At 37.6% G+C, this 24,873-nt stretch overlaps 1 protein-coding gene across 2 annotated transcripts in view; it reads left to right on the top strand.

The window, feature by feature from the left end:
- Positions 1–24,873, top strand: part of pcdh11 (protocadherin 11) — a 202,619-nt gene that overhangs the window by 41,443 nt on the left and 136,303 nt on the right. For both annotated transcript variants that reach the window (XM_082555733.1, XM_082555734.1), the window contains exons 3-4: positions 21,626–21,703; positions 22,453–23,397. The gene's annotated coding sequence lies outside the window, so the exon portion shown is untranslated. The remainder of the gene's footprint in view (positions 1–21,625; positions 21,704–22,452; positions 23,398–24,873) is intronic.

Here is a 24,873-nt window from a genome sequence, read left to right as displayed (position 1 = left end):
TCATCCACGCCTCCCGCTGAATGCGTAGCGCTACTTTGAAGTTAGTTTTTCGCGCTACTTGTACGGCACTATGTTGCCTGGCAGATGGACATGTGACCAACATACCACTCTTGAACCCCGATACTGTGTGTCTGATCACATGCCCTTCCGCCAGGCAACGTAGTGCCGTACAACAGCGGAACAAACAAAACAAATCGTCTTACGATATGACAAAAATCATGGACAATCCATAGAAAAGCCGCACCTGACTAAAAGCCGCAGGGTTCAAAGCTTGTGCAAAAAGTAGCGGCTTATAGCCCGACAATTACGGTAATCATCAAACTCCGATCCGAACTTGATAAAAATACATCTGCCAAATAATAATCTTAACAAACAGAAAACAAAAATGTTAAGGTTTTTTTTCATTTGTTTGTTTTTTACGGAGCTCCGCAGGGGACATGGGAGAAAAAAAAATTAAGACGGACTTTTGCGAGATCTCGCAAAACAAACTCGGGATCTCGCAAAACTTTTAGCCGCATTCTTCAAACGCCGGCTCGAAGCCGACCGGGAGGTCGAGGCACGATGTGCCGGGAAAGCGGTTTTCCTCCCGGCTGTAGTAGGTCTCGACCTCCCGTTAGCTTCAAGCTAACGGGAAGAATGCGGCTAAAACTTTTGCTTTTTCGAGTTTGTTTTGCGAGATCTCGCAAAAGTTTTGCGAGATCCCGAGATAGTTTTGCGAGATCTCGCAAAAGTCCGTCTTAATTTTTTTTTCTCCCATGTCCCCTGCGGGGCTCCGTAGTTTTTCTTGTTTTGTTGATCTGTGAAAGAAATATTTCCTAATAAAAGGCATCACCTCTCTGACATGCTAAGCAATGATGCCTTAAAATACCATAGTTATTTAAAAAACTGTCTTTGCTTGAAAATCTTGAAACAATAATATTTTTGTTTTCTTTGAAGGGGGTACAAATTTGTAAATGCCTTTGCTGTTAACCTTGCAGGTTTACATAAGCGGGTCAGTTACAGGCGAGACCTTTCCAGTTTGGGGCATAGCTGTTGTAAAAAACAGTGAGAGCTGGCCCACATTTAACAACAGCTAAGTGGAATTTGATTTGAACTCCGCTCTTCCACCTCCAGGTCTTAGAAAAACACAACGCATGTTTGTGCATCTGAATCCTCACCCCTTCAACTTGTCTGGGCTTTGATTTCTTGACATACTCCCTTGCAGCCTTCTTGCTTCAATGCTCAGTGCACTGTGTTGTCTCCCATCTTCTTGTATCCGTCTCCTATCTCATTCCACATGTGCTTGGCTCACAGTCTGCTTTCCATAAAGATAACATTGCTGAGTTAAACAGATGGGGTGTAAATGTTCTCTCAGTGATAAGTATCTGCGTCGACCAATGAGATAGAAAAAGATTTTTCAAGCGACTTAAATTTTCAAAAAATATATAGCACTCGGGGGTTTAGACAAGTGTAGAATGCATATCGATATGCAGGTTTCTTGTGATAAATGGGACTGTACATTAATAATGGAGAATTATGTCTCTCTGAAATGTGTTTGTCATCACGAGCTGTCCCTTTTGTGAAGCTAAGAGCCTTGAAAAACATGACTCTGATTTGTGATCGGCATGTCCCTGGCAAGAAACTCGGGGCGATCGTGGCTCAAGAGTTGGGTGTTCGTCTTGTAATCGGAAGGTTGCCGGTTCGAGCCCCGGCTCGGACAGTCTCGGTTGTTGTGTCCTTCGGCAAGACACTTCGCCTACTGGTGTTGGCCAGAGGGGCCGATGGTGCAATATGGCAGCCTCGCTTCTGTCAGTCTGCCCCAGGGCAGCTGTGGATACAACTGTAGCTGCCTCCACCAGTGTGTGAGAGTGAATGAATAGTGGAATTTTAAAGCGCTTTAAGGGGTCCTGAAAAGCGCTATATAAAAATGCAATCCATTATTATTAATTGTTTAAACAAGAGAACAAAAAATGTAACTAGTCTGCTGGTCTAAAAGACAGAAAACCCTCAGAAGACAGTTAAACTGAGCACACTTTAAATATATGAAGGTAAATGCTATTTCAAGTGTATTTTAGGAGCTATATGAAACCATTAATCATGTTACTCATTAATCATATCATCTTTAAATCTCCCTGAAATGAGTCATGAGGTTGCACAAACACACACGGTGTCAGATTAGTTTCTTCTATGGTAGTGTCCACATCCTGGTGCAGAATACGCTTGGTTGCATTCCGTTTTATCCTGACAAAGCCGACATACGACTGCTTATTTTTTACATAAAAATACTGCAGAATTCTTTGTCAGGGCTGCATCTCCAGGTAGTGACCAGCAGTCACGCACCAGTATTTACTGTGGTACATCAATACAATAACAATAATACCTACTAGTATCGCTGTAGTCAATTAGCAAATATTTTTAATTATTAAATATTTATTCAACTAGTCACGCACATCCCTAACTTCCGATGTTTTGCTAATGCATCTATGGAACCTACTTCTAGTTTAAGATTAGGAGTAGTGGAACATCTTTCCAGCAGTTGCGTGTACTTTCTTTCACAAAAAATTCAACTCAGAATAGACCAAAAAAGAAACAGTATCGAAATTTAACAATGTAGGAACTATTTGAGTCCATGTAAAACTAAACCTTCAGGTTTCTTACCATCCTAATCATTTAATCAAGATTAGATGGTTAGAATGTTGCTTCACAGATTTCACCTCAGATAAAACAGGCACAGGCATATGTATTAAATATGTACAGTCTGTACAGAGATGACTGACCCAGCTGTCCATCCCTAAATCTGCACTGTAGTGGCATTTTTATTCCACCCTAGTCACTGCAACTTAATCCTAAGTGTTACTGAACTCCCTGTCAAACATTTTGTGTTGATAAATCTCCTAGTTATTCTTCAATCAATATAAGGGCAAGGTGGTGGGTGAAAAACCTTTATAATCCTTGCCCTCAGCAAGCCTTTGCACACAGGCCAATTTCAGTCTGGTTTTATCATTTGAGCCTGACAGTTTGCTGTATGTTGAGTGGATCCAATCCATATTGTTTGATACCACTCTTGGCTCACACCCATAAAGTATTCCAATGAAAGTAGCAGCAATGTGTTTTTAGTGTCAGTGGAAAACCTTGTTTGTTTATGCAGTTGTAAGATTTTCAGATAGAATATCAATGTGGGAGGCAATTGAGCAAGTGCTAATCAATTTCAACTACCATGAAAAATGTTGCAGCGGCCTACTTAACAGTAACAGTAAATACGGTCTAATTCACATTGGTTTATTTTAATTAATTGTGAGACATAATGCAAAGACACTAAAATAAGAATAATATGTGTGACTGATCAATGATTAGATAACCTATGCAAATAACCTGTATATGATTTTAACCACCCAGGAGCACAGCCAAGAGCATGTTCATTTCAACACCGATTTTTATTTTAACATAATTCTAGCACATAGTGCATTCAAGTTCCATGATGTATTTAAATTATGTATATTTAAATTCATGGTCCTGATGCTTTAAGTGATATTTGGATATTATCTCTGCTATTTCCACAAGTTATATGAATTATTCATAAATATTTTGACATTTGTGCATTTGGTACCAACTAAATCATATTAAAAGTAATGAACAAATCTTGGTGTCACATTGTTAAGAAGTAGACTGCAATAGCAGTTGACTTGCAGGAATAAAAGCTTCTTTTACCAAACCACCCTTTATTTCCATCCTATTGTTTTTGTAAAAAAAAATATGAAATATGGTTTAAAGGGTGGGTTGTTGTGACTTTATCCACAGTAATATCAAACTTACCCCATATGCAAAGAAATACGTATGTTTCCACCGCAAGAAAAAATATGATCAAACAATTGATATGTGAAGGATTAAAAGGGGTCTTACAAGGGGGGCGAAAGGTTTTCACATTTCAAATACTGATTCGTGGTCAGTAAATCGAGTATATCACAGTGTATTGTGATACCCTTCTTATATTATCAACCGCTGATTTAAACCCTGTCATCGCTTCAGACTGGAAAACATATACAGAAGTATACAGATGGGGAATGCACTAAGAAAAGGTAATGCACTAAGCGCTTTGGAGATCCAAAAAACATTTACAGCACACATCACATTACGTGACAAACAAGACAGCGCTATCTTGCTAGATGTCAAAACTGGGAAATACTCCATCTCTTTTGTCTGATGCGCATTATTTGCAATTTGGCCGAGCAGGTTTGCATGTCTTCGAGATGTTGTACAGTACATCAATAGGACACCTTGTTAGCATTTTTTCAGCTGAGGCCCATTTCACAGGTTGTAAAAGACAGAAACAATCTTAAAAAGCTTCTGCTAGGCCGTGAGAAGCAACGTCAAATGAGTGAAGGGTCAGCACACCAACAGTTAGAGGGAAGCCTCAGGGACATGTATAAAATTGGATCTGCCATTTTCTGAAAAATGTGCTGTTGATTTGATACTTTTCGGGTCTGGGTTTTGTTCCTGAGGATGTCCATAACAGTTGATGAAGACAAATTACAGGTGCCTTCCTCTAAAGGAAAAGAAAGGAAAGGAAAGCAGAGGAAAGAAAAGGAGATTGCCCATACTGTACACAGACTGCTGGTCCATGGAAGAATAGACCAAGTAAAATGGCTTATTAAAAGGTAATGACAGACTCTTTAAGTATTTATAGATCATTTCAGTGTCCCAGGACAGTTTGTGTGATGTCTCCGGACTTGCATCAGTCTTTCCTAAAGCTACACATCAGAGGCAGAACCTCTGAATTTGAGATGTCACTGCTGTGTAAAATTGGGGCCTGCTGATTTGCCAATGCTTACACTTTCTAAGTTCACAGTAAAATGAATTAAAATTCTAGCTCCGTGAAGCATATTATAAACCTCAATGAGAGTGCAAGTCTTATACACAAAGTCAGCTTTTAACAAACTGTCCAAGGACAAAAATTATAAAATGAAAAATATTAAATGAAAAATAACGTAACATATCATTTGAGAAGTTCAAAAACGTTTTTAATTCCCCTTAGAAAATCAAAACCCTAAAATTAGTTTGTTAGCTGCCGCGTGCAGTTGAAAGGAGCCATAGTTCCTTTAAACTAGTGAAAGTTAAAGAGAGATAATACCTTTATGATACTGTAAGCTAAGACTGAGTTCTTCTTCAGAAAATGATGTGTAGACTGAGCGCTCAGAAGTAAAAGCATATTTTTCTACTTGCGGGTTGTGTCATTTTCAGCACTGATGTGTTTCAGTGAAAGTCTGTGTTGTGTTGTAGTGCTGGCATACAGCCTTATTTGAATTTTCTATAGTGGTTTCTATGAGCTTACTCTATTAGAATCACAGAGGGCTTCCATCTAGTCAGCAGCAGCCTGCATGCAAAAGAAGTGTCCCTGGAGCCTCTGTTTACCAACCAAGTCGGATTTGCTGCTCTCTAACACAGCCAGGCTAAAGCTCAGCTACCCAGCAACCCCCCCTCCATACCCCCCACTCACCCTTCTGCTTGCCCTCACCACAAACAATCTCCCACCCCTGCCCCACACCACCCTACACAAACACACACACACACACCACCCCCACCTTCGCTACCACCCGCTGGTCCTCGAGGCTTTCATTTTGTCGCTCATCCTTAGGCTACTTTTCGCCAGAATCTGTGCAAACTTTTCAGACTGCGAGCTATTTATGTAAATCTAGCGGCACAAAAAAAAACAAAAAACATTGTGAAGCCATGGTTACAAGCCATCCTTAAAAAACAAAAAACGAGACACTTCAAACAAAATTGTTTAAGCCTCCAAATAAGAAAATTGAAGGAGAATTGTACTCCTGCTTTGACAAAATAGAGGGAGGGACTTCAAGAGCTTTTTAATAAACATTGAACACAAGCCCTTTTGCCTCCGTAAAAATGTCTTCAATCTGTTTTTAAGGCAGAACAGAAAATAGTTGTTGTTTTTTTTTAATTTTATTCTTCACTTCTTCACATGTTAGAGGAGTTTCAGCATCAGGCAAGTTTAGTTATGTGATTTCAAGACATTCAGAATTTTTGTTTTTGGCACTTTGATAACCCTCTTTCTCAGTAGGGGAGTGTGAAATAAACTGTCTGTAAGAATTGTTGCAATCCAAAAATGTGCCTGTACAGGAGGGGGTCTTTCTCATCCTCACATTTCTTCAGGGGAACAACTTCTCAAAGTTGATGAAGTTAGTTAACAACTTTAGCTTCTCGTGATGGGAGGATGGCATATGTTAGTTGTTGTTAGTCTTTCGCAAACACGCTGCATGTGCTCGTGAGGATGTCATCAGATTTTTTTTCTTCACTTTTTTAACCCTCAACAGCCTGTAGAACCATCTTAGTCTGAGTCAGAGCGTTAGCCTGAAGTAGCCGTTTTCTGCTAGATTTATCAGTCTCTCATATGGTTGTGTAGTAATTTTGAGCCAATCTTCTTTGAACATCACTGTTTCAGTTCATTGAGTTTTGTTGACATTTGCTCATCCACAGCTCTCTTAAGGTCCCGCAACAACATTTCAATCAGGTTGAGGTGTGGGCCATTCCAACGCTTTAATTCTTTTCTTTCTCGGCCAGTCTGCTTTAGATTTGCTGGTGTATTTGGGACCATTGTCCTGCTGCAAAACCCAGTTTGGACCAAGCTTTAGCTGTCAGACAGATGGCCTCTCATTTGACTCTACAATGCTCTGATATATACAGAGGAGTTTATGGTTAACTCAGTAACTGCAGGGTGCCCAGGTCTTGTTCATTCAAACTTTGCAAACCTAGGCTTTTCTGCCATGTTCGCTTTTAAGAGAGAAAAGTTGTTCTTCTAGAAAACTAATCAAATAAGCCACTTTTTGAACTTTTTGCTTGCGCAACCAATTTATTATTTTATGTGTTTTTCAACCTACTTATTCTGCCTTTATCTGTTTCACAGGTTGTCTTTTATTTGTTTATTTGTTTATTTATTCATTCAGCCTATTTTTTTCTATCCATTTATTCATTTATATATTCATATATTGTTTGTTCATTTTTAATATGGCCCTATAAGAGCTGGGTTAGACTCCACTCTTTTATTTATTCTTTTCTTGTTTTTTGAATTTGGCGAGTCCCATCCTCCATAAGCATCATGATATAGAAAATTACTTTTCTGAGTAAGCATTATCATTTCTTTTTGGCAGCAAATATTTTGCATTTAACTTCAAAACACAATCTTGGCTCTCTGTTTAGACATTCTGGCTTCCCCATTTGCCCTCATTATAAAAGTTTGACCTGCCAAAACACAGAAAACAATAAAAAGTAAATATCAACAGTCAGTAAGCAACATGGATGGCAGAATACCAAGCACAAAAGAACGGGACAAAACTGATACTACCATTTTCATTATTCTTAGCTTTTTTTGCAATTACTTGGCAAGAAGATTAATTTGAATTTACACAGAGCTGCTGTCTTGGCATCAGCAGTTGGCAAACTGCCACAAACTTGGCATAATGCTGTCATTCTTCTTATCAGAAATAACATAGTTATGAGTTCACCAATGCTATGCTACTTGGCACCTATTACTTGCATGACATTGTCAAGAAGAAATTATTTTCTGTCTTTACAATAAACATCTGCTTGATAGTTTCTTCCTGCACCTTCAAAGCTGTTTCTCTTTTAGCTTTTGTCTGTCACCAGAACAGAGCTGAGTCACTGACTGTCACTTCCAGCTGCAGTTTGTAGAATCTCCAGACATGAAATCAATACAACATTTTCCTTTTGATGGACACATACTGGGGACAGACAAATTCACCTTACCAAGACTGCACTTGATTGAGCCCCAGTTAGATTGTGAATGTAATTGATGGACTGACACAGACAGCTCTACAGGAAGTTACTATTCACTGACAGCAAGGAGATGTATTTGAATAATGTTAAATATTTTGCTTTTCCACTCCCTACAGTTTTTTTTTAATTTTTTACACCTGTCCACACCACAGGGCAGCAGATGCTTTGATTTGAAATCACATGACGTGTACAGCACTGTATTTGCAAGGGGAAGATTTAGCTTTGTCTAACTAGTAATGACTAATGACGAAACTACTGCACAAAAACACAAGTATTTGCTTGAAGAGAGTCTAAAATATATTGTTTTAAGCTCTCATCCAGCGTGACATGAGGCTCTCGCAATCATATTGAAACATGATATGTTTAACAGTTTGCTGCTGTTGGATAACAAATAGGTATGAACAGAACAGCAGAATAAAGATACTAGATAGTATAGATAATGTGTTCTGTTCATTACCAGAACACAGCTACAGTGAATAAAAGGGTTCTTTCGCTTAATATTTTGTTTCAAGTGTGGCTTTTTGTTGTTTTGTTTTTTTCTTTTTGGTTACAGGCCAGTAGTCTGCATATTTTGCAAAAAATGAAAAAAACAACAACAACAACAACATTACAGTCCTTTGTCAGTTAAAAGCAGCCTGTTGTTTTTAATTATTTTAAAGGTTAACCAAAACCACTGTTGCAATTTTTTTTGCATTTCCATCCCAGAGACCGAACAAGCCTACTGTTAAAATCATACTGCAAGAAATTCCTGTTTTAAGTTATTTAAAAAACAGCATACTAACAATGACTTACAAGGTCTTAGAATGCCAAAAAAAGGTAGGTTAAAAATTCATAAGCTCCATAATAAACAAGATTTTTTTTTATTACTTCCAGGGTTACATCATGTATTCCACCTGCCGATTAGATGGTGCGAGGTTTAATCTCACACAAACTTTTACAAGAAAAAAAAGACCATGGGAACTATAGTTTCTATAGTCTGCTTCCTTATAATGACCCAATTCTTCTGACTGATTCATATTTTATGTCAAATTTCACATATAAATGAGCATTTTTTCTCACCTTACATGTTGTGAATGCCAAATGCCAGGTTTGCCTCTGCTTTCCTGGAAAATGATCATCAGACTGTGATACTGAAGAACACATGACAGTGTAATACTTACAAAGTTAAGAGCATTATTGGTGCAGGTCACCACACTAGATTTCATTTTACTCTGAAACTTTAATTACAGTGCATACCATCACCTCCTACAAATAAAAGCAATACAATACAGAAAGCAGAAGTGGCCCTGAAACAAGATGCTGTCTAACACAATAACAATCTATAAATGCCATTGGTGCACACAGATTTTATTCATTTACTCATCAATGTCCTTTCAGTGGCATTCAGGGTGCTGCCCTTCCTCTATTCAGTAACCATTCACTCCTCTCCCACTTCTCTTCCGTTACCTCCCTGCCATTATATCATGGCAAACTAATGTTGATAGCTTTAAAAAAAAAATCCCTTTTAGGCTATATCTATTCACACAGATTACATTAAACAACAAGGTCTAAGGATCAAGCTCAGTCATTCCCGTTTGACTGGTTTAACATATCCAACCTATTATAATTTTAGTCGCAATTACATTACAAGAAAGACATCTCAAGTGAAGCATCTATAATATATCTGGCATGGCAGTAATTTGGCAAAACACAGATCTTTCAAAATGAAAGTGTTATGAAACACACAGAAGGGCAATAACAAAGACAAATTGCCAGAATGGAGATAAATAGTGCAAGGAAAAATAGAATCAACCATGTTCTTTTTCACCAAGACTATACCATCTGTTAAGCTCCACGGCCTTAATCACTCTGCTGTGTGGAGAAGATGTTGTAACTTTGCTAATAAAAAAAAAAGACTTTCTTTTTTTTTTTAAACTCAACCAATGGACACTCTTAAGGTTTCAGGTGATTCTTATCTAACCTGCAAGATTTCTATATTTGTCTCCTTTTCAGCCAGTTGAGCTGTTTAAGTTTGCAAATGTCTTACTTTATTGTAACCCACATAAAAATATGTGGGCATTAGAAAGTTAACTCCCTGCAAAAAAGAGACCATTTTATCTGTTGATATCATGTCTGCCTACCACTGCTGGTACCAGACATCACAAAAAGAAAGAGAGTAAACATATGTTGGTATCATTTTGCAGTGCGTAGGGTAGTCTTATAGGATCATTAGGAGCCTCCAACATCTGAGATAGATGCCATAAGACTGCAACAACTGTTCCTATTACTATAAAGTGTAACCGTAGGAGCCAAGGAAATGCTGGAAAAGCTCATTGCAAATGGTTAAACTTTGCCTTTTAATGTCCTTAAAATTCTGAAATAGAAAATATATCACCAGAAAGCTCTAGATGGGTTCTACAGGGATGTGACACCAATCCCTTCACCTAACATGTTGCTTTTAATCTTTAAACATCTTAGAAATTGCAGCTAAAGTAGAGGTTCCCAAAGTGTGGGGCGAGCCATTGCAAGGGGGTGCGGTATGAATAAAAAATAAATAAATAAAAATGCTTGGACACTGCTAGCATAATGGACAGGTTTTTGATGGGGCTCGCACACAAATGCAAAGCAGAACATCAAGCATCGTCAAATAGGTTTCCAAACCAACTTCCTTCCAGAACAAATACTAGAAAATATGATGAAGCATATCCTGCCTTTGGCTTCACCTGCACAAGTGCGAAGGTAGGTCTCCCCTGCAGAATTAGTTTCCCCTGTGTCGGGAGCACGCGCTGGGCTGTCCAAATCACGGACAAGCAGTGTCCCACATTCACAAACACTTCTTGTAATGACTAACTACTCCTGACATTTTGGAGATGTTAGCTCTTTATACAGTATAGTTACAGTATAAAAGACCCTGTATAATGTTTCTGTTAGTTTGTTTTACAAGATTTTCTTGTAAAACAAAGGGGGGGCTAGAAAAAAGAAGTTTGGGAACCACTGAGCTAAAGAGATTTGTATGTCTGAAAATGACATTAATGAGTTGCTCTTGGTTTTGAATATCCCAACAAAGGGTTGCTGACCAACTAGAAATGTGTGATGCATTGAGGAAAAACATCAAACTGACTTTATTCATTGACATGCACAGGATTCTACTGCCATGTTTACAATTTCCTCCTAGCATTTCTATAACAGAAATGATGGCAGAAGCTACAAAAAAAAAAAACAGCTTTCTGGTGAAGATTTTACAGTGTATTTGTGTCTAGGACTCAACAGAGCTACAGTATAGGTTCCCAGAGAATGCTAACAAAATGGGGTCAGTGTTTAGACTAGGAAAGTTGTCAGAGTTGTTGTGCACCATCTGCTTGTTCATTAGTCAGACCAGGGAAAAGGTGGAAGTGGATGACCATTGTGGAATGGTGTTTTCTTTAAAATGACCATGCTAGTTATATTCCTTCCACCACTGAGGCCTGCTAGGCAGCTTACGGCGAAAAAGGAAATTCTGTTGTAACTCAGTCTGTGCCCACACACACAAAACCAAGAGAGTGGTAAGAGGTGCAGGATTAAGCGCAGTTTTGGCTTGAAAGCTTTTGGTTATCCAGTTTTGATTAGGACTTATAAAGCTTGGAGTCCTTGTGGCGTTAACAGAGAGAAATGTATATAGAAGGGGATGTCTCTGCTTGTTTGAGTTTTTACATTGTAAAATATATATGCAGTAAGGAAATAAACACACACACACAAAGATGCAATAAAACTGAATTTCATTTTTTACCTATGGAAATTTTACGATCTGTCGATCATGTTGACATCTTATAAATCGCTCTTATATGATTGATATTCCCTTTATTTGATTTCATTTGTTTGTTTTTTATTCTTTGTCTGTCTGCATTGTGTTTAACTTTTGTTGTGATACACAATGCATATATAAAAAGTAGTATGTCATTCATTTCTTTCTTTCTTTCACCTTTAGTGACCACACCAAGACATATTTAAGATCTAGACTGGAATGTGCCGATTTTAGCATGCTGAGCCCAGATGGTGACTGGCCAGTTAGTCTTACATTTGAGCTGGTGGCCTATTTTAAGGATAGGCAACACAGGCATGAGCCAATAGCTGTCGCAGTCACATGCTATCATGTTGTTAGCGTGAAGTTGTGGCAGTTAGCAAGTTCTTCACTGTGAGTGAGGGCGATTCAAAACAAGCCAAAGTAAACAGTGGTGGAACCACCACAAAAATATCTGTAACAACAAACCAAATAACACATTTAAATCACTATTGACCAACTGAGAATACCCAGACTGGAGAAAAGGGAAAGTGGCTAAAGCTAAAGCTAGCCAGAGTGTAGAGCCAGCTGCCTCAGTATGAACAACACATTGCATTGTGTAAAAACACAATACAATTACTAACAAAATTATGGAGAGAAGTAAATATAAGAGGGAATACTAGAAACTGACATTTGTTTGGTTATATAAAGCTGTTGCACCTGCTTTTATTTGGTAAGCTAAAACAGACAAAGGTGTGTGTACAGTGCATCATTTTCAGTTAATTATTTATACCTCCTTCCAGTACCATAGCACTTTATTTTCAGAGTTGTTTAGCCGAGAGAAGATCCTGTAAGTGCAGTTGGGGAGAATTGTAAAGTTTAACGATTTCATTTATTAATAAAATAAAACTAAGCACTGAAGAAAAGTTTATTTGTTTTTTGTATATGTCTGTATATGCTGTCAATTATAGCGCTCAGAAAGAAAATAGAAAACATAAAAATCAGTCTCTCGGCATCCACCACATAGTTAATTGGTTCCCAGTTCCCTAGACTTGTGATTTCGTTAATTCTTGAGTGTGCGCTACAGCAGCTAGTTTTGTTGTACATGACTATGCACCTGATATTTGCAGTCATGCTCCATCAATTCTGTACAGCATGATATCCATGGTCCATAAGGACATAAATTTTATTACTTAATACAAATAATAGTAAAAACAACCAAACAAGCTAAAATCAACAAGAAGATTATTTTACAAGGATGGCTCTTAAACAAAGAAGAAGCTATTCAATTAGTTAAAACAATAGTATCTGAAGTTGAATTTACAAAATGTACCCTTTTCAAAGCGTTCCCTTTGAAGAAAAGGCCTGGGCTGCAACCAAGACGATGAATTTTGTGTCTCCTGAGACATAAAGGAAAGAAAAGTCTTGACATTAAAGTTAATGTGAAAAAGAATACCAAACCAGCAGAAAAAGGAGGAAGCAAGTGGAGGACAAGGACTACATGCACTGACAGCCCAAAGATGAGAGAATCATAAGTGCAACAGGGTACATGACAATGACAGTGATCACATTAGTCAAGAATGAAAGGGCATAATTTGGTGGTTATTTAATATGTTAGGTCAATGCATTGCTAAATTAACTATTTTCATTTTTATTCACCATTAAATCTTTTAATAAATACTCTTGATTAAAGAATATCTTTATATAAAATAATATATATAATACATTTATATTTTTAAAAAATTCTTAAATGTTGTATGACAGAGTCTTTATCATTTCTGCTTGTCTGGGGCAGTTTTAAAGGTATCCACAAATGAAAAATCCAACAAAGGAAATATTCACATTACATTTGTGCATACAGTTTATATACATATATAAAAACCTACCATTAGAGCAGCTTATTTATCTATGTCTAAGATCACTGATCACCTCTGTGATTCTTTTCATTTTGAACTTCACGGAAATTAGTCTATTGGATTTACAAGGCAGGTAATTTTAGGTTATTAGGCACTAATCACTCATATATTTGTTCTGTTGTTAATTAACTTTTATATGTTGTCTGTTATTCAGTCAAATATTATCATATGTCTTGCCATCATTATAAAAAGACTTTATGTGACAAAAAACTAAGTAAACCATAGATTGCATTCTTTGCTTTAAATATTTATTATGCCAACCAACTGTGTTTGTATTTGCATTTACAGTAAGTTTGCATGTTTGCAGTGGTGCAAACCCAGAAGAATAAAGCACTAGTGATTTATCTTCATAGATACAAGTGAATATCCTAGGTTAGGTGAGATGATGGATGCACGAACACCTTGGGATTATATTATAGTATCACAATCCTCTAGAGCTGTGTTGGCCAATTAATTTTCCCAGTGGGCCACATGAGAAAATGGGACTGTTGTAGAGGGCCACACCAATAAGATGAACTCAGTTCTGCTCAGTCTTCATTTTATCTATTATTATTGCTATTATTATTATTATATTTTTAATCAATATGACCCCAGCTGTTAAGACAAGAAGCAGTTTTCCCATAGACTTCCTTTACAACTACAACTGTTCCTGTTCCTGTGGCCCAGTCGAAGTTTTGAGCAACTTGGCTGAAGTGCTGGGATGGGGCCTTAGGAGAACACCGGATAAATTCCTCAAAATGTAATTTATTGAAGCAACTCTGTAAAGAAGAATGAGCCAAGAATCCTCCCCAATAATATGAGAGACTGGTAAAGTCATACAGGAAATATTTACTTTAAGTCATTGCTATTATAGATACAAGCTATTGTATCTACAAACTACTCAACATGTTTACACATTTTTCATAGGACTACATAGACTCCTTTGAAAATGTAGTTTTTTCACATGACTGTATGCACCACTTCCATAGTGTTTTCATCCCTGATCTAGCCGTGTAGCTGTGTAGCCACTGGGTGAGAGCTCCCGATCATATTTGTGAGTCAAGCCTCAGTCAAGCAGAAAAGAACCCATTTATTAGCTATCATCATTTTGCACACTTAGTTACAATGTACAATGACCATGAACAAACTCACAATAGAAGTTGTTTTTTTTTTCTTTTAAAGGGAGCTATCTGCTCAATGGTGCTAGTTGGAAACAGAAATCATGACACATACAGTATTATTATTACATATATACATGCATACAGACAGTCATGCGTCTGCATAGACTACACACAGTATTGAGGACAAAACAATCACTTGGAACTTTAATTTGTTTTTTTTTTCACCTTGAACTGCTTATTTACCAAGACGAGTGCAGAAATGTGGTTGATGTGGTAAATAATAAACTTTATGTTCTGTTTTATGAGATTTTATACAGGCATTTTATGAAGAGTTTGAGCCATTTTATAACATCTTTTCCTGTTAAACACAGATTACTCCTATATTACGTCAAACTGAAAATCACATATACTCATAATACTTTAGCTCACCTTGAAATTTTGATTAGGCTGATAACTGTGCAATACATTTTACCTAGTCCAATTCTGCACCAAGGTCACTTAAAGTAAACAGTGTGCATTCAGTAAAATCTTGTCTTGCTGAACGACATGATCAAAAGATGTTATTGCTTATGATTAAACATACTGATTCCCTCCTTGCCAGTATCCTAAAAAAAACTCAGCTGTTGGCTCTATCAGTCCTCTTGAAGAAAAGTCTACACTGTAAATAAGCATGCTTTCATGTCTATGTGACCTGGAGCAGATATAGCGATGTAACTGTACTTAAAATGTGATATTTTTGTGTGAGTACTATCTTATTTTACAAATTTACAGATTGTCATTTCAGAAATGTTGTTTTCCATTGATTACATTTTTATCAACTCAACCGAAACCTACAAACATAAACACCATATGCTCATGCAGATTTTCAAACGTATTAAGGGAAAGGCTTCTGGAATGGAAGTACATGGTTAGAATAGCAACTTATTGTATTGTATATCAAACTCAAAAATAGGCTAAAATACACTTAAACAAATATACAGTTATAGCATAGTATGACCTAGGTCACTTTGTTTTGATTTGGTTCCTTATTTATTTGTTTAGGCTGTCCTGAATGACTTGAGGTATTATCCCCTTTGCCACTACATCGATTTTATGTGTACTTTTCTGTGTTGGAGTCGTATGTTAAAGTTACATTTTGGCCAGAAATTATTAAAGCTGTTGGAGTCTGGTACTTTAGTGTAGGACAGTGTGCCCAGAATTTTAAGTTCAGCTGTGGTCTTGAGAATCAGTATCTTGGTAATGTTTGGATCAATATGTTTGCTTTTTGCAGATGATGCTGTCTTTCTGACTTTAGTGGAATTTTTATTAAAGCATTTCGGAGCTCAGTATGATGAACTTGGAGTGAATGCCAGATCCTTGGGATTTTTTAAGCTAGCTGCAGACCTTTGCTCCCATTCACCCATAAGAGCATAAAGCCCTGGCTTGCAATTGGTGTTCAAGCAAATCCAAATATGTCTTGTACAGTTGCAGTGAGACTCTAAAGACATCAGTGAAGCTCACACTGGAATTCCCTTTGTCCACTGAGGTAGCCTACTTTAATGTCAAGAGAAAAGGGCTTTGTTTCTACAAATTTGAGGACACTAAATTATTAAGGTGTTATCTTATTAAATATGCCCCAGAACCAGACCACTAGCATTCAGGAGTATTGAGCTGAGAACCCCACTGTAGAAAAAGGTGACTTTTCCAAAACGATCCAAGTAGATGTGTTTTGTCTACATTTGGCTAACCAAAGTCTCAATGGGCTTCTTGGTCCTTGATGAATTTATGAATGGATGGAGTTAGGTAGTTGGAAGCTTATTGATGGTGACTATTATTTAAGTTTGTGTTTTTAAAAGCACTCAGTTTTATGAAGATTTCATTCCAATTTGATTACATTTACTAAAGGAAATCAAAAAGGCGTAATAAATTTCTATTTTGTGGCACTCGAAGACTTGGCCGTTACAGATTAATAAACATGTTTTCTGTCAAATACGATTGTTTGTGAACTGCAAGGACTCTTAAAATAGCAGATACAGATATCCCTCAGAAAATGTTGATGTTCCTGGAGTCTTAATTATTATTTGGTTGATGATGAGATTTAACAGCAAGGAAGTGTTTATCAAGTGCAACTATCAAGAGCTATAACACATTTTACAATTTCCAAAACAAAAAATTTCTATTTTTGTTACAGTACTTTTTTTTTTTGCTTCTCTTAAGCTTCGAACTAAGGCGCGTAAAGTCTCAAGAGTGCAAAAGAGATGTCTGCACACATTGTCTTTGCAGTGCCATGTCTTTGGCAAGGGGGCATCCACAGTTTACAAGGCTTGCCTTCAATTTTACTCATCAAACAATGGTTGTGTACACAGCCCATTCAAGGCAGGGAAAATGCAACAGAACGTGACAAGAACATCAAGCATTTGGCCATCTGGGGAGGAAGATTGCCAAATAATCGCTCCTTAGTGATCATGGAACAGTTATTCTTATTCGTGCCTGTCACACCTTAAAAATAGTGGATGAAAGAGAAATATGTGTGAGCACTAATCTCACCATGTGTTTCGATGACACTGGTAGGAATCTCGTGTTGGGAAACATGCAATGTTCAATAGGGAGTTGAAAAAGCTATAAATTGAAAGAAGCTGATTTTTAAACTCCTCCTCCAAGCCTTTAATTACACCCATACAATTTATTTTTCACTTCCTTTTGTTGCCACCAAGGCGAGTCTTTTTTGTGACCTTACAAAGATTCACCATTAACCCTGCAATCTCTAAAAATGTATTTGAAATCAATTCAGTGACCTTCACAATGCAAAGGCAAACATGATGTCAAGCCCATCCCAATGTCAGATGATGTGCTAAACAAATGTTGCATATCTTTATTAATGAGTCCTCAGTGAGTACTACAGAAGAGGTTAAAATTTCAACATGTTAATCTTTAGTTATTTTTATAAAAAGCAATTTTTTTCTTGCAGTTGTATCATCATCAACATTGTGCACTGTATTTTTTTTTCAATCAAGGATTTTTCACAACTAGTGTGCAAAGAAATTAATGACTGCACAAATGTGCATGAATTTACACTGGGACTGCATACTGCCGACTGTACAGTATACAGCCAAGCAAACCACTCTCGTCTGACAGCGTTGCCCCGGGCTCTGTTTCACAGTAGACAGATGGAAGGAAACATCACCACAGCATGTACAATCGCCTTCATCAAACACACAAAGGGTGTTTTAACAGTCAGTTACTTCTTGAGAAAGGGAAAGCTTTCCAGGAAGCAGGAATTATATAGTTTATGCATCCATCTTAAAACGAGAAACATTTTCATACTGATCTGTTAACGTTCTGCAGGTACTGTTGAGCATTTGTAATTGGTGTGTTTATTTTCAGCAAAAAATTGACAGTTGAAAGTGAATAGGTGAAGCATGTTGCGCTACAAATTGATCTAGCACCATACTATGAAAAAAGCAGACGTATGATGTTGAAACAAAGCAGAGGTGCAAAACACTAGGAGTCTTTCATTAATAATGTAAACACAAAGTCATGTCAGTGTATGTTGTCATTAACTGACACACTTCCCACCTGTTCTTTATCATATGATAAGCCCTTTTAGTTAAATCTATTTATAACCTGGAATACAGATCTTATTACCGCCATGTGGTAAATAGGTGGCTCATAAATAATAAATAAGCACGACAAATTTCCTTTTAAAAAGCATTTTTTTTTATTTCCAATCCTGTCAGTACCTCTTTGTGAAAATATGGCTATTCTTCTAAACATAACAACATTCTGATAAGAGTACTCTTACTTGTTAGGTTGTCAAAAGCAATTAACAGTTCAGCTGCTGTCAAGGACAAACCTGACATGATACATTCACGGAGAAGTCAGCCTAATCACTACAGTGCTTGTATGCAGTTAGTTTAATGCACAACATTAACTAAGATTTGTATCATCACTCACGCACATAAACACACACATATACATATATTAATTTGCCTGTGGAACATTAGGTGAGGACATGTAAATTGACAATAATGTGGTTCAAAGACTTTAGTCTAATTGGTGCATTCCAACTACATGCCACTCGGCGTTAGACCGACCCCTCATTAGTTTTGAGAGTTTTTTGCTTAATGAATTCGGTCCTATTCTGTTATAACCATGCTTCAAACTTATCTGACAGGATATTAGTGACATGAGTTTCCTCCACAATAGACTTTTCTATTGGTATTAGGCTGACTGTTTGAATCAAACCAAATGCAAGAGTTTTTATAAATAAAATTGTGCTTGCTAATCTCATAAGCACTCTTTTGCTTATATGCATGGGAAATTATTTAGACTTTTGATCATTTATTTTAATTCAGATCTTTTTAACCATCAGTTGATGGGCCAAAATGCATGTTTTAGCTCCAGTTGGGCCCCAGTCACCTGTGCCTAGAGACCATGTGGCAACCACTTTACACAAAGGAAAAAAATGTATATTCTTCTACAACTGGTTGGTGAGTGGTTGTTGGAGGTGGCTGTGGGAGAAATTGGTTGCAAGTTGTCAAATTTTCTAAAAAACTTTTAAAGAAATGTGGTGTAGAACGGAAATTCACCTTAAATGCAAACTTCATCTTTGCACTTTTCAGAGTTGGTGTGTTTCATGCAAACCACAGGCAACACCTGAATCTGCTACTAACCAAAGTAGTCTGTTCAGCACCATGTAGCTTTTTGTAACCACTTTCATCACTGCAACTGTCAGCAACCGCCTGCAAAACGTTTGCCAACCAGTCAGAGATTGCACATTTTGCCCTTGTGACTCGTGGTTTCCAGGTTGTTGCCAGCTGGTCTTTAGGTCTGCATGTCAGGGTTCCTCCCTGTTGGAATGCCAGTATGATTTACTGTTGGTGTCTTGCCGCAAACACCCCTAAACTGCAGTGTCTTGTGTGTGTGTGTGTGTGTGTGTGTGTAGGAAACACATAAGCATACACAGTGCTATATCACTTAGCTTTAAGGGCACAATGCTATTAAAGAAAAATCAGAAAACAAAGAGAAAGGACTTTAATTTAATGGTCAGTGTAAGTAAATTTCCATTTCTTCCTAAATCTCATCACCACTATGATATAGCATTTGCAGTCTGAAGCAAATTCTGGAAAGTAAACAAAAATGCAAAGCAAACATAAAGTATGTGGCAAATAAATTATGCTGTTTAAAATGATGATTTTTGCCATCATTCTTTTTGTTACAAAGAGCAAAGGCACAAAGTACAAAAGGCTGAAATGCAAGCAAATTTATTTTCATCTAATGTAGACAGATAATTCAGATTTTGTGTATGAATGCTAATATTCAGAAGTCTCAGGTGGACCCACTGCTTCCTCGTAATATTTTCTTTTTGGTTTTAGCAATAATGTCACAGACATAGTCTTTTTCTATATCTACTGCTCATTCATGCTGCATATTCATGCCCCATGGAACAGTTCAAATATTATTTCTTTCAGAGATTCTTTGTGTCTGTCCTGTGTTTCAACACTTTTAAAATTCTCTCTCGGATGCCAATAAGGTAAAAGCAAATATTGAATTGTCCTCACTTCGTCCACTCCATCTTTCTCAAATCTTTTTCTTTCTCCAGAGATCCTTGAGAAAGTGGGAGAGAAAGACACAGGCAGGAAGAAATGAGGCAATAGCGATAGTTTCAACTCATTGTGGTAAACCTCAGTGGTTCTTGAAAGTTGCCATGGATACAAACCCAGCCTGTATGGATGTGGAAAAAAAATGTTTTGTCAGGATGTATCAAACTCTTCAAAAATATCTTCTGTATTTCTACAGACTACGCTTTAGACATATTTGCACTGCTTTCTTTCTGAGCGACATGCTGTGGGGGTACTTTTTTCCTACCAGAAAATCATACAGTGTTAACAATTTAAGCTCAAATGTGCAAATGCAAAGATTTTGCTTTTGGTTTTTTTTATATATCCATGGCAACTTGTAGAGTGGTGAACAAAGACAATAGCATAGCACGAACTTCATTGCTGTGTCTTTGGACAAGTTATGCTGTTTAAGCTGAAAGGATAATACAAAACCACAGAACAGTATTGAATCAAGTATGGTCGGCAAAACCGCTGTCGTCTCTCAGCACCTCTGAATGTTAACGCACGACGACCTTGCTATTTAGCTCTGCAACCCATTCCTTCACCCATCCCTTTGCCCAGCTGTACCACACTGATAAGGTATATTAGTGAGTGTGCTCCTTCCATTTCTGCTACATGTGAGCATAACAAGTCATGGATTCACTGCAAGTATGATTAAAAGCAATGATGGGTAGAGTGTCAATTTGATCATATCTATAAAAAACAGAAAAGCAAGTTTTGCTATTTGAAAAATGTAAAAAAAAATGTAGTTAAGATTGTAGGAAATGACTGCAAAGTTCTATCTATCTATGTAGATACACACACACACATATATATCTCTGTCTATCTAGATAGCTCTAGATCTAGACAACACTTTAGTTAGTATTTTGTGTTAATACTTGTTTATTACTAGGTATTAAAGTTGCATTCATATTAACATGCACAGTCCACAACTTTCCTGTCACAACACTACCTCTCCTAGTTAAGGAAAGACAAAAAAGATTAGGAAAAAACACATTGGGGTTTGGGTGATTTGACATTACTCTGAACAAAAACCTAACAAAAAAAAACTGTCGAGTGGACATTTAAGATAATCAGCTTTGGTTAAGCTGCTGCAACATTATAACTGAGGATTTCTTTTTGTGCCAAGAATAATCAAGAAGGTTAAACAGAAATATGAACCAGTATCAAATAAGTTTTACACCCATGGCTGTATTTCATGTTGAATTATATTACTTTGGGGATTCATCTTATAAAATTTGACATGAGGAATTATGTGCCTTCTGACAGATAATATTGCTTTTTGCCGTTCAGATACTGCAAATGCGTTCTTCAGAAATCCTCAGAGACAGTTAAATTAAGAAAACACATTGTGTATTATACAGTGTTTTCTCAATAGGAAGAAAATAAATCACCCCTCGTTTCATAGTAAATTAAGAAAAAACAGCAGCCTGTGGTTTTTTTATCCGCTGCTAAAAACAAGTATTATTTGGTCTAAACTTACAGTGGAATCATCTGGTGAAGTCCCTGTCTTCGCGGATGAAGAGCACAACATGGAATCCTTTGAAAGGAAACAGTGAACAGGTGAGGGAAAAGCACATAAAATCATGCCAGAGGCTAAACTTGTTAAAATGCAACAGCCATTTGTTGTATGAGGTGATGTCAGAGGGACAAAGGTAATTGGCAGTAACATGATGTTGGTCATGATGATTTGACCCTCTGCAACCATAACCCTTTTTGACCCCTGTAAAAGAATCTGTTAGAATCTACTGGAAGCTATTTAGGGACAGAAAACTCATTCATCTCACCACAGCAGGAAAGTAGTAGCTTGACAGTATGTGATTAGTAATTGGTAACATTAAACTGATCCCCATCTGACAATGAGACTTGAACCTGCAACTGTATTTGCTGATATTTTGGTTCTAAAGTTAAAGAAATGGCATCGCTTTGCTAATACCAAATAAATGCTCTGTATTGTTTAAATGAGGTATACTTTTAGACAAGGCATTGGCATTTTTTAACTTTGTTCATTGTCATCTTGTTATTTCTTACATCTCAAGCATTCAAGCTATTCATGCTACTAAGATGGTCTGTAATACTCATAGCCCATAGTAATTATTTCTGTATTTATAAATACAAGTTGTGAAAAATGTAAGAAAATTCATAACCCTACTTTTCATCCCGGAGTATGTCTCAGCTTTTATATGCTGACATCTCAGGAATGTCTGAAAAGAATTCAAATCTCAGATCATTACACAAACGTGCCATTGTTACAGTAGTCCCTCACTGAAGGCTTTGTATAAACGCGAACAGTGCCCCCCTCTTGCTTTCAGGTAGATTCCTGGAGCACTCTGTCTACAGCAAACAGCAGAGGCATCTGTGGTCCACGTATACCCCAACATCCACCTACTGTACATCTCAGTGCGAACATCTCTCCAGCGCAGTGCGGCTTTAAGAGAACCGGGGCTCTTAAATCTGAACTTGGCTCCTCCTACCTCCATGATGTCAGTCGGAGGGAGAGCGAGAGGGAGAGAGGTGAGCAGCATTGAGCAGCATTGAGGAACTGAGTTCATACAATACTACTGAGACATCTACAGCTTAGCAGACAGATACGGTGAACCGCCTATCCCGGCTCCTGTAAGTGATGCTGCACTGAGGCACACTTTGATCCAACTCCACTGGGGGGGCGATGCGCTCTATGCATCCCGCATTTAAGAGTTTTTTTGGGGGAGAGCGCGTACCGCCTTGAATCAGTCAAAACAAGTGGTTATAACATTAAAATAGGTTTAAGCTTTCACTTCTTCATCAGAAGTCTCTCTCTGTTTTTTTCGCCCTCTTGGATTTAAGTTTGATGTGCGGTTTAAGAGGCTTTTAACGCACACACGTGCAAGTTTGCTGCCAGCTGGCGAAAATAGGAATTTCAAGGCAAATTAGGCTAGAGAGACAAAGTTTATGTAAAACAAGCGTGGATCACTGCGTATCTCCGCCTGTGGGATTGTGAGCCCAATACATCCGAAGAGGAATTACAGCGTCCTTTAAGTTGATCGCTGTGCATGCCCTTTTTCTCTTGCACGGGAGGACCACATTTTTTTAGCACATGGATAAGTTTTTGTAGTGGATAACATTTTTTCTACGCTTCTTTCCGATTTTGATGAGGATCCTTTCTGCCCGTTTCCCCCACTTCACATTAATTCATGGCACTTCTTTTTTGTGAATCAGTGATGTCTCTGCGCGACGGTACTCACGGTTGATTTTTTTCATCGTATTCGAACGGAAAGGTAAGCTTCGCTCTTATTTACTACTTTACTGTTAAAAACAAAATGCATTTTACTTTAGCGCTCTCTGAATGTAGGCGCATATGACCGCTCTATCCTGTGTGCGTATTTGGAGAGCTCCATAACCTAATTTATTTACTCTGTACGTACTGAAATTTCGGTAAGGGTGAGGACATGAAGTATATATATATATATATATATATAAAATCAAGGACAACAACATAAACTGGGCGAAATTCGGGGACTGTAAAGCCTAAAAGGTAGTTTGATAGTGTTGCGACAGTGGGTAATTTTGATGCTGAGTAGGTTTTCCTAGAGCTGCTCCAAAGATATAATAGGCGTCCCCGTGAACCGAGTGTAAATACAAATTATCCATTTACACGGTGCATCGTGGAGCATCTAAGCGGAGTTGTCGCACCATGAATGTGTACCGCGTGGCCGGTCTCGACTTCGGGCTTTATTTAGTCTTGCTCGTTGCTGATCGCTAGATAGATAGGCCTACTTTCCAAGAGCATCCAACAACAGGGACTTTTCAGCGCAGGTTTCTCAACAGCTTGGCCGCTAAGCTCGGTGCGTGGGTGCGCGGCAACAGCGCGCTCCTGGTCAAGCGGTTTAGCTGTCACAGACCATAACCTCAGGGGCTTTCATCCTGTTCACACTTCTACTCGGGGGGGGGGAAGCAAACACGGAGTGAATTTGTTCGAGGAATAATAGTTCAAATAGTCAATATGAATTCCACTTCTTCCTAGAATTAAACACCACGGTTGGCTTTTGTAGATAATTTGCTATACCTGACCCGCATGCATATTATTATTGTGGCTGTTTTGAGAGGCCTGTTAAACTCAGTATTTCCTGGAGAATAACTTCAAATGGTAATGTGAAGCTCCCGAGATGTGCCAGATATTTTGGCAATATCCTCGGCGGTTTATATTAAAAAGGGAGTCAGTGGATGATGGAAGCAAGGTATATACTTTATTTGCAAAACACAAAAAAAATATTTTATCATTCACATCCACATTTTAAAATCGCCAAACGCAACTGAACCAACTGACTGTAGTCTTTAAAATCCTTGCATGACATGCTCCAAATTTGTTTTATGGCTCTTAGAGGTTGAACTACAGCACTACCGAGTGCTGAGTTTTGGGAGTCATTAACTTGCTCAGGGACACACTATGTGTTCTGAAGAGCTAATACAGTAAGTAACTGTGGTGTCAGGGATTCTTACCAGGAATGGTGTCTTTCTGCATTTGCGTTCAAACTCTTTCCACAGTTATAATTAGTTTATATAATACAGTTAATTAAGGATTTCTCCACAATTTAAGTTCATTTTAGTTCCTCTCTTGGGTGACTTTCTGATGACACACTGTAGCAGATAGCAGAAGGTGTCCTTTTCATTCTTCATCAACTATGACTTATTAAATTTGACTACCTTTATAAAATGTATCTTTTCTGAAATGATTTCAGAATCCACAATGGAAA

The sequence above is a fragment of the Aulonocara stuartgranti genome, assembly GCF_965226115.1.
Source record: "Aulonocara stuartgranti genome assembly, chromosome: 2".
In the NCBI taxonomy this organism is placed as follows: Eukaryota; Metazoa; Chordata; class Actinopteri; order Cichliformes; family Cichlidae; genus Aulonocara; species Aulonocara stuartgranti.
Note: the sequence above shows the minus strand (reverse complement) of the source record. Positions and strands in the feature narration are given on the sequence as shown.